General features: G+C 54.3%; 2 non-coding genes across 2 annotated transcripts; one reads left to right on the top strand and one right to left on the bottom strand.

The window, feature by feature from the left end:
• Positions 1–2,523: 2,523 nt before the first annotated feature.
• TRNAQ-CUG lies at positions 2,524–2,595 on the bottom strand. The gene has a single exon. It is a non-coding gene; the product is annotated as a tRNA-Gln (tRNA).
• A 4,582-nt stretch (positions 2,596–7,177) lies between these two features.
• On the top strand, positions 7,178–7,250 carry TRNAV-CAC. The gene has a single exon. It is a non-coding gene; the product is annotated as a tRNA-Val (tRNA).
• Positions 7,251–7,569: the final 319 nt, after the last annotated feature.

The raw sequence follows: 7,569 nt of genomic DNA, 5'->3' as shown, positions 1-7,569 counted from the left end.
GCCGCCCCTCCCTCCCGCCGCAGCCCCCCCGTGGCGGGGCCTCCCACCTCCCCTTCCCCCCCGGCGGGCAGCACAGCCGTGTCAGCCTCGGGCTTGCCCCCGGCGTGCAGCCGAGGACGCGTCCTCCGTGCGGCTCCTCAAGAGGGCCGCAGGGGTCCAGCGTGCGTCCCGCGGGCACCCGGCTGCCGGAGCTCCCCTCCGCGGCCGGCGAGAGCCAGGGCACCGATCTGCCGCGTGCAAGGGCGCTCCGGCTCCAGCGTCGCGGCCTTCCTGCCGACGCCCTTCCCAAGGACGGACGTTCTCGAACCCGGTTTCCCAGCCGCGGGCGCCTGCCGGGCCGCCGGAGGCCACGAGGGGCGGCCGTCGCGCCCCCTCGCGGTGACCCGGGGAAGGGCACGCGGCCGGCCTGGCTCGGGGCTCGGCCCCGCGCGGGCCTCGCTCGCGCGTGGTGGCGAGGGCCGGCGGCGCAAGGTCCGGTTCCCTCCTTAATCGTGAGGTGTGGCCCCAAGAAAGGTGTGTGGACTCCCACTTCAGGTTTTCATAGCATTTGACTGAAGCTTTTGGTGTGGCCTTGGTGGAAGAAGGCCTCCGTGGGAAGGCCCTGGGACTAGAGTGCAGCCTGAAGTGGGAGCGCCCACCTGGATGGGAGAGGGCAGGGGGACACTGCCTGGCCTCCAGTAAGCCAAACACAGCCCGAGGCCCAGTGGGGTGACAGATGCCGCATCCAGGTCGTCCTCACACAGAGAAGTCTGTTTGGGAGGCAGGTGGGTCATAAGGCTATTTAGGACCATTTTATGGCTGTTACAAGATTCTCTGGTGTTTTTCAAAAGAAATGTACAGGCTGAAATACCTTGTCAATTAGTCTAACTATTGTTCTCGTTTCTCTTTCATTAGCGAGGGTTTAAACATCATGGTTCTGAGCGTGTCTTCTGGAGCCAGGGCACTTCAAATTCCTGCTCATGACCGCAGCCCCTTTCTTGACCTCAGATTTCTTAGCAATAAATTAGGGTGATGATGTGACATAGGCCTGTTGTGAGGATTAAAAAAGTAAAAACACTTAAGACTTGTAGACATTTAAGACTTGTAGATTGTGCCTGACACGCGGCATTTTGCACATGAGCTCTGAGTTTAGCGCTCATATTTTGGGTGCAACACTGCACAGACTGGGTGTGGTAAAACCGATTTTAGGTCACTTCAGTGAAATTACAGTGGCTGGGGAGCCTCAACAATCCTCACTGACCAGCCAGACAACCCCTGCTACTTTGGGGTTGTATTAGCTTTTCAGTTTAGCTCATTACAGGCGAACAGTGATCTGATTCCTTGCTTCAAACCTGCCCCAATAATAAAAAATGTACAGCTTTATGGTGGGAGATATTTCCGCACATGACGCAAGCCCAGCATCTTTAAAGAGTGAGACACACATACACAAAAGTTTAGATTTAAAATACAAGTGAGCTTTAGGAATGTTGGAGGTAGAAAAAAATTATTTCCAGTGGATCAATCACACATATCCAAAACTTGCTTATGGGAAGAGTGGGCCCTGGCCTCTCATTTCCCTCCTGAGCAAACACTTGCTGCTCGTGCAGCCGGCTATTTCCCCACTTATTTCTCATGGATGAATATTGTGATTGCTGGACTTTCCCGTGTTCCGCTGCAAGCCTCCCACATGGCCTAGAACGGAGAAGGAACTTGCTTCCCATGGGCCAGTCATCCCCGGGTGTCAGCAAGGGTCTGGCCATGCGTCCATACTCTGCACTCCCTCCCCTGCCCACTGTCCCGTGCCCAGCCTCTGTCCTTTCACTCCCCAAAGTGCGCTCCCCTGCATGCAAGACAGCAGTGATTTTTCAGTCCCCTGTGAAGCCCAAGTTTCCAGAGAAGACATTTGGCAGTCTTGCCTGCTGGGCTGCTCCTTCACAAGCTTGATCAAGTTCTCTCTCTCTTTTTCCTTCGTCTATCTATTTATTTTTCTCCAGCTGAAGAGAAAGCGTGTCTGGTGGTCATGGCCCAAGGCGTCTCCTGGTGGACCAGACTCAAAGTGGGAGCCGCAGGTTGGGCCTTCGCCCTGGGGCTTGATCCTGATGGTATCAGCTTCGTGGGGGGGCAGACACCTACTGGGGTTGGGGGCTCAGGAACCCCGGAATCCCAGTGGGATTCCTCCCTGTCGAGTGTGGGGCGCAAGGAGCAGTTGGTGTCGCCCGGTCCAGGGCCCCTCGCTCCGGAAGGAGCCAAAAGGCCAAATGAACTTGACCGCACCAGAGCCGCGCACCGTGGTGGCTTTGCCTCAGCTGGGCTTCTCGCGGGCCCAAGAGCCGGGGATCCCCGCGGCCAAGCACCCCAGGTGAGGGGAACTGCGGCCCTTGGTAGAAAGCTAACTGAGCGGCTGGGGGGAGGGACCCCAGGCTTGGTCACCCACAGGGATGAGGACGCACCGCTGGGGGGGGACAGCCCCTGGGGGGCCCCTCTGCGGGGCCAGAAACCACGTCCCACGCGGGGAGTAAAACGTCCCTCTGCAGTGCAACATAAAGGTCCCACCGAGATTTGAACTCGGATCGCTGGATTCAGAGTCCAGAGTGCTAACCATTACACCATGGAACCCCCATGCTTGATACCCTTTTCTCGCAGACTTGTGTGAACAGCGACCAGGTAGCCCTCAGCCCCACCCCGGCGTTGCTTCCCCGACGGGACCCGCCCCACCCGCGGCTTCCCTCTCGCCTTCCAGGTCACTGGCCAGAAAATGGCGTCAGGTCCACGCTGGGCTTAGGCCCAGGGCAGAATCCGTTAAACCTCCACCGGAAACCACATATTGTGCCTCAGTTCACCAAAATTTCCACCCGAGGTGAAACTTCTGCAACTAATAATGTTTCTGTCTGTGCCTTTACACGCTCCCCGCGGCTCAGAGCGCGTTCCCGGTCCTCAGCGCAGGGTCTGACTTCTTGGACCCTTAGTGCCCACCGCTGCTTACACGCCAGCTGGAAACCAGCCTGGCTGGGAACCACGGCACTGAGTTGGGAAATACACTCAATCGCTTACACTTTAAAACCCCTGTCCAACTTCCTGGGGTTTATTCTGATGACTGCTCTATCTCCTGACCACGGTCATTTCTGTGCATATGCGGATCACATTTTAAAAATAATCGCTAGACACAGAGAAAGCAACTGACAGTTACAGACACAGTCAGGCCTGCTCTCGGGCCAGTCCGTGCAGGCACCTGAGTCAGCCAGGCGAGTAGCCGAGCCGCCGTCCCCTCCGGTGTCACTCTAGCTAACTGGTTGGGCCTTGGGGCCGTCTGCAGCAGCGAGCTGCTCTGCCACGCGCTTAGCAGGAAGCTCCCGTGGCTGTGGGTTTCTTTCAGCTCCTGCAGCATTTTCAGCTTTTCACCTGCCTGTGTCATAGGCGGGCCCTTGCTGCACAGAGAGTCTGGCTTCCAGGGGTACTTTTCACTGCGTTTGTTTGCTTCTCAGCCTAGAGACATGGCAGAGAGGGAAAGTTTCTCTTCTGCTGTCCCCTCCGGTCTTAGGCAGGCCCTGTGTACAAAAGCCACTGTGTCTGGACCCAGTGTTTCTGTGACCCCCTTGTATCAGGGAGCTCTGCCTCTCCGAGATGGGAACACTCAGGCTAGAAAAGCCTTTGCCTTCTACCCATCAGCAGACAGCGTTTGTGTCTACCCTGTCATAAGGCCAGCAGGGGGTCAGGGGGGCCTGGGCCAAAGGTTGGCAGGGCTCTTGCAGGAGGCCAGGGGAGGCTTTAATGCGCAGGCTGACCTGGCGGTTGCAGAAGTAGCTGTAATGATCTCAGGCCATTAAGGCAGCCCCGAGAATCTCTTATCCTGCCTGCTTTTTTCTTGGCGGAGACCAGAGAAAGAGCTAACAAGTGTGTGCCAACCTGCTTTGCAACGGGGCTGTCAGTTGTTTTACCCTTAACTTTCGTAGACACCCTCTTTTTTAAAATTTTATTTTATATGTTTATTTTTACATCATTTTGTACATCCCCCCCCCATCTCAATTGTAATCCCCGTGGGTTTCCCTTCATCGTAGACGCCCTCTTCCTTGCATTCTCTGCCAACGTGAGATGGCTCGCCGACCTGCCCCTCCTTGGAGGGGTTTCGCCTGCTTTGGAGGCCAGTTTACCCAGCAGCCTTGCAAAATCCGAACAGGTGTGATTTTGTACATCATTCAGCTTTATCTTGTTCAAGTGGGAACAACTTTCTATTAAAACTTTCTGTATTTTAAACGTGTGGAATTACACATCTATTTTATTAAATCTTATTTTTTCCTCTTTCTGGACTAATTTCCCTTCAGCAACCACATACATTCTTTTAGCTAACAACTACTTTTTAAAAAGACATATTTATTTGTGAACACAAGAACTGGGGTGCAAGCCACAGGTGGGGGGGAGGGGAGAGGAGGACTCACCAGAGACAGGCTGGGGAGCAGAACAGGCGGTTCTACTGAAACACACGGTTGAGGGGAGCAGCGCTGAGGAGGGAGGGGTCTGCTGCACCAGTGGGTCAGCTCTCCGGCTGGGCTGGAACTCAGGCCACAGGGGCTGGTGAGAGCATGATAGTGCTGAAACTTTAACCCCTGAGCCACCAGGGATGCCCACAGCAACTTAAAAAAATTTTTTTTAAAAGTACAAGTTATGGGCCCTTTCTGGTGGCGCAAGAGGTTAAAGTGCAGCACTTGAAGCTTTCCACAGCCACTGTAGCCCGAGTTCGATCTCTGGCCAGGGAGTGACCCACATGGCACTGCAGACCTCTCCTGTCTCCCTGGCTGCTCCCCTCAGCAGTGCATTTCAGGCCTGTTCTGCTCCCCACTCTGTCTCTGGTGAATCCTCTCACCCCCGCACCTCTGGCCTGTACCCCAGTTCTTGTATGCATATATATATATATATATTATAGTACAGGTTGTTAGGAAAAGGAGACGCCTGCATAGTCACAGATCCTCAGGGAGCCGAGCTGCAAACGAAAACTTAAGAGGCCATTAGGTGGCGATAATGAACGGCAGACGGAGTAACTCCCGGGCTCCGGGACCCGGGACCCCACGAGCCCCCCCGGGCTTGTCGACCTCCGGCTGAGCACCCGGATTTTGGTGAGAGACTTCCCTGCAGAAAGCACCCCGACCTATGGGGAGCCAGGGAGGGCGGCACCAGCAGCAGGCGGGGCAGTTCCAAGTTTTCCATGAAAAGGGCCTTGGCCACCCTAGAGGTCGTGTTCATTTATTATCAACTTTGACTTTCTTCAGCTAAAGCTGCCTGCTCGCTCTTTTCCGTTACTGCAGCGAGGCCCTGCGAGCAGCGCAGTCTCCCGTGACCCCATCTTCAGCCGGTCGGGGAAATCACCCGCGCGGCGCTGGGGGGCTTTGGGGACCGTGGAGCCGCAGGTCAGCTTGCAGGGCTAAGGCCTCCGAGGGTCAAGCGTTTCTCGGGCACCGTCAGTCAGAGGTCCACTCCCCGCCCAGGTTCACCGTGCGTGTCCTGGGGGGCCACCAGCACAAGGCCAAGGCGGTGGCTATCACGGACGCGGAGGTATTGAACAAACAAGAATAAGAAGCTGGTGCGGAGGGGCCGAGAAGCTCAGGCCTTTTCGCCTCCGAGAGTCTCCGTCAAGCAGACAGCGGGGTCCTGTGCCCAGGCCTGAATAGGGGTGGCAAGACCCTTCTTTGCTGACCGCATGAGAACACGATGGCCAGAATGGATAAGTTCACAACCGAGTTCTGAGTGAAGAAGGTGCTGTCTGGCAGTGGCTGGTGGGTTCCTGAAGATGATGGCTGAAGAGCTTGGCCAACTTCCTAGCACCACTCCAAAAATTATATGTATGCTGGAGCATACATAAGGGCTTCCTGTGCTTAGCACACCACAGGCAAACCTCAATGCCTGCACTAACGCTACAGCTAAATTAGCCTTCAGCTGCCATAAAAAACAAAACACAAGTGCGCAGAAACTTGTTTTCTTTCTTGTTATAGGAGGACCTACCTACATGCTAACCTTGACTCACTTTTTGGCCTGTGAGTCTACAATATTTACTATCTGGCCCTTTTTACAGAACAAGTTTGCTGCACTCTGCTCCGAACAATATCCAATTTGTCCTGAAAGAGCACCTTGGCACTCTTTTAACTCATTTCTCACCTTGGACAATTTTCCTGACAACTAATACATTCCTTTACCTGACTGGAGATGATTGGTGTTTTGTTTGTTATTATTTGCAATAAAACATTCACACATACTAAGCAAAAATAAATATGGGTTTAAAATGTTTAAAAAAAACAGTGAAGGATAATATGGAGATAGAATTTATGTTTCATGGGCCTGGGAAAGGGTGTTGTTGAGTCATTTATCTCCACTGGGAATCTATCAGCTTTCTTAATAAAATGTGGCTCAAGTTCTTTCTGGAAACCCTGATTTCATTATCAGTTTTGGATGAAACAACCTTGAGCCATTTCCACACCCAGTTGTCTTCACCCAGATATTCTTTTTCTGTGTTCAGTGCTTATCAATGATTATCAACCGTCTCTCCCATAGTCTCTAGCAACAGAGAAATCTTCAAATTGGCTCATATTTGATGAAAATTTCCATAGGCTGGTAAATTAATATTTCTCATGAAAAAAGCCATGGATTCCTGTGAAGTGGGCCTATGAGCCACTACTGGTGGAAACCTTTCTCCAACCTGACGAGAAAGCAAAGGAAAATTTCCAGTAATCATTATGAGAAATATCCAGGACTTGGAGGACATATAGTCAATAGGCATAAAAAGAAAGATCCGAACAGTATCAGAAGAGAAATAAAACTCCATACCATTGATTAAGCCTGAGAATATGAAAGAAACGCTAGATAAAATTAAAGTTAGAAAAGTATCTGGGAAAAAGTTATAATTTTGTCCACAGCATGTCAAACACATGTGAGGATGCAGACACATTCACGTTTAGAAAAATCAAGGTTCGCATCAGCTAAGAAGCAGGATTTTCAAAATGACAGAGTAGGACTCAGCCAGGCCCACTCCTGCACCCTGCGGATACGGGAGAGCAGGAGGCAGTTAACACAGCTGGACTGTGGAGGCCAAGGGCCTGGTTGGGGGTAGGCGCGGAACCCTAGGCAGGACCTCTCCAGGAAGCTTGGGGTGGGGGTGGAGGGCAGGAGCAGCGCGCCCTCCTGGGACCAGGGGCTCGCCTCAGACAGCAGCCCGGTTTCCGTAGTGTAGTGGTTATCACGTTCGCCTCACACGCGAAAGGTCCCCGGTTCGAAACCGGGCGGGAACATCTCCTTTTGCCGGAAAGGGCGATCGCCGCGGGCCACGGGCGCTGCGAGCCCGGCCCGCCAGCTGCCCCTCCCTCTGCCACAGAGACTCAGGTTCCCGCAGGCCGTCGGGACACTCGGCAGCCGGTCTCGCCGTCGGCCCCCATCCCGCTGGGCACCGCGCCGCAGAGGCCCAGTCCGGCTCCTTTACATCGGCGCGCCCCTCGGGCAGCGGGGCACTGCCCGGGGAGTTTTGCTCCGCGAATGGTGCGGGCCAGCGCCCCGCACCGTCGCAACGCGTGAGGCCGGGCGCTCCAGGCCCTGGGGTGCCGCGTGGGCCGC

Source organism: Condylura cristata, unplaced genomic scaffold, assembly GCF_000260355.1.
Source record: "Condylura cristata isolate star-nosed mole 26May11 unplaced genomic scaffold, ConCri1.0 scaffold00026, whole genome shotgun sequence".
Classification (NCBI taxonomy): domain Eukaryota; kingdom Metazoa; phylum Chordata; class Mammalia; order Eulipotyphla; family Talpidae; genus Condylura; species Condylura cristata.
The sequence above is the reverse complement of the archived record's forward strand: the minus strand, read 5'-3'. Positions and strand labels throughout refer to the sequence as shown.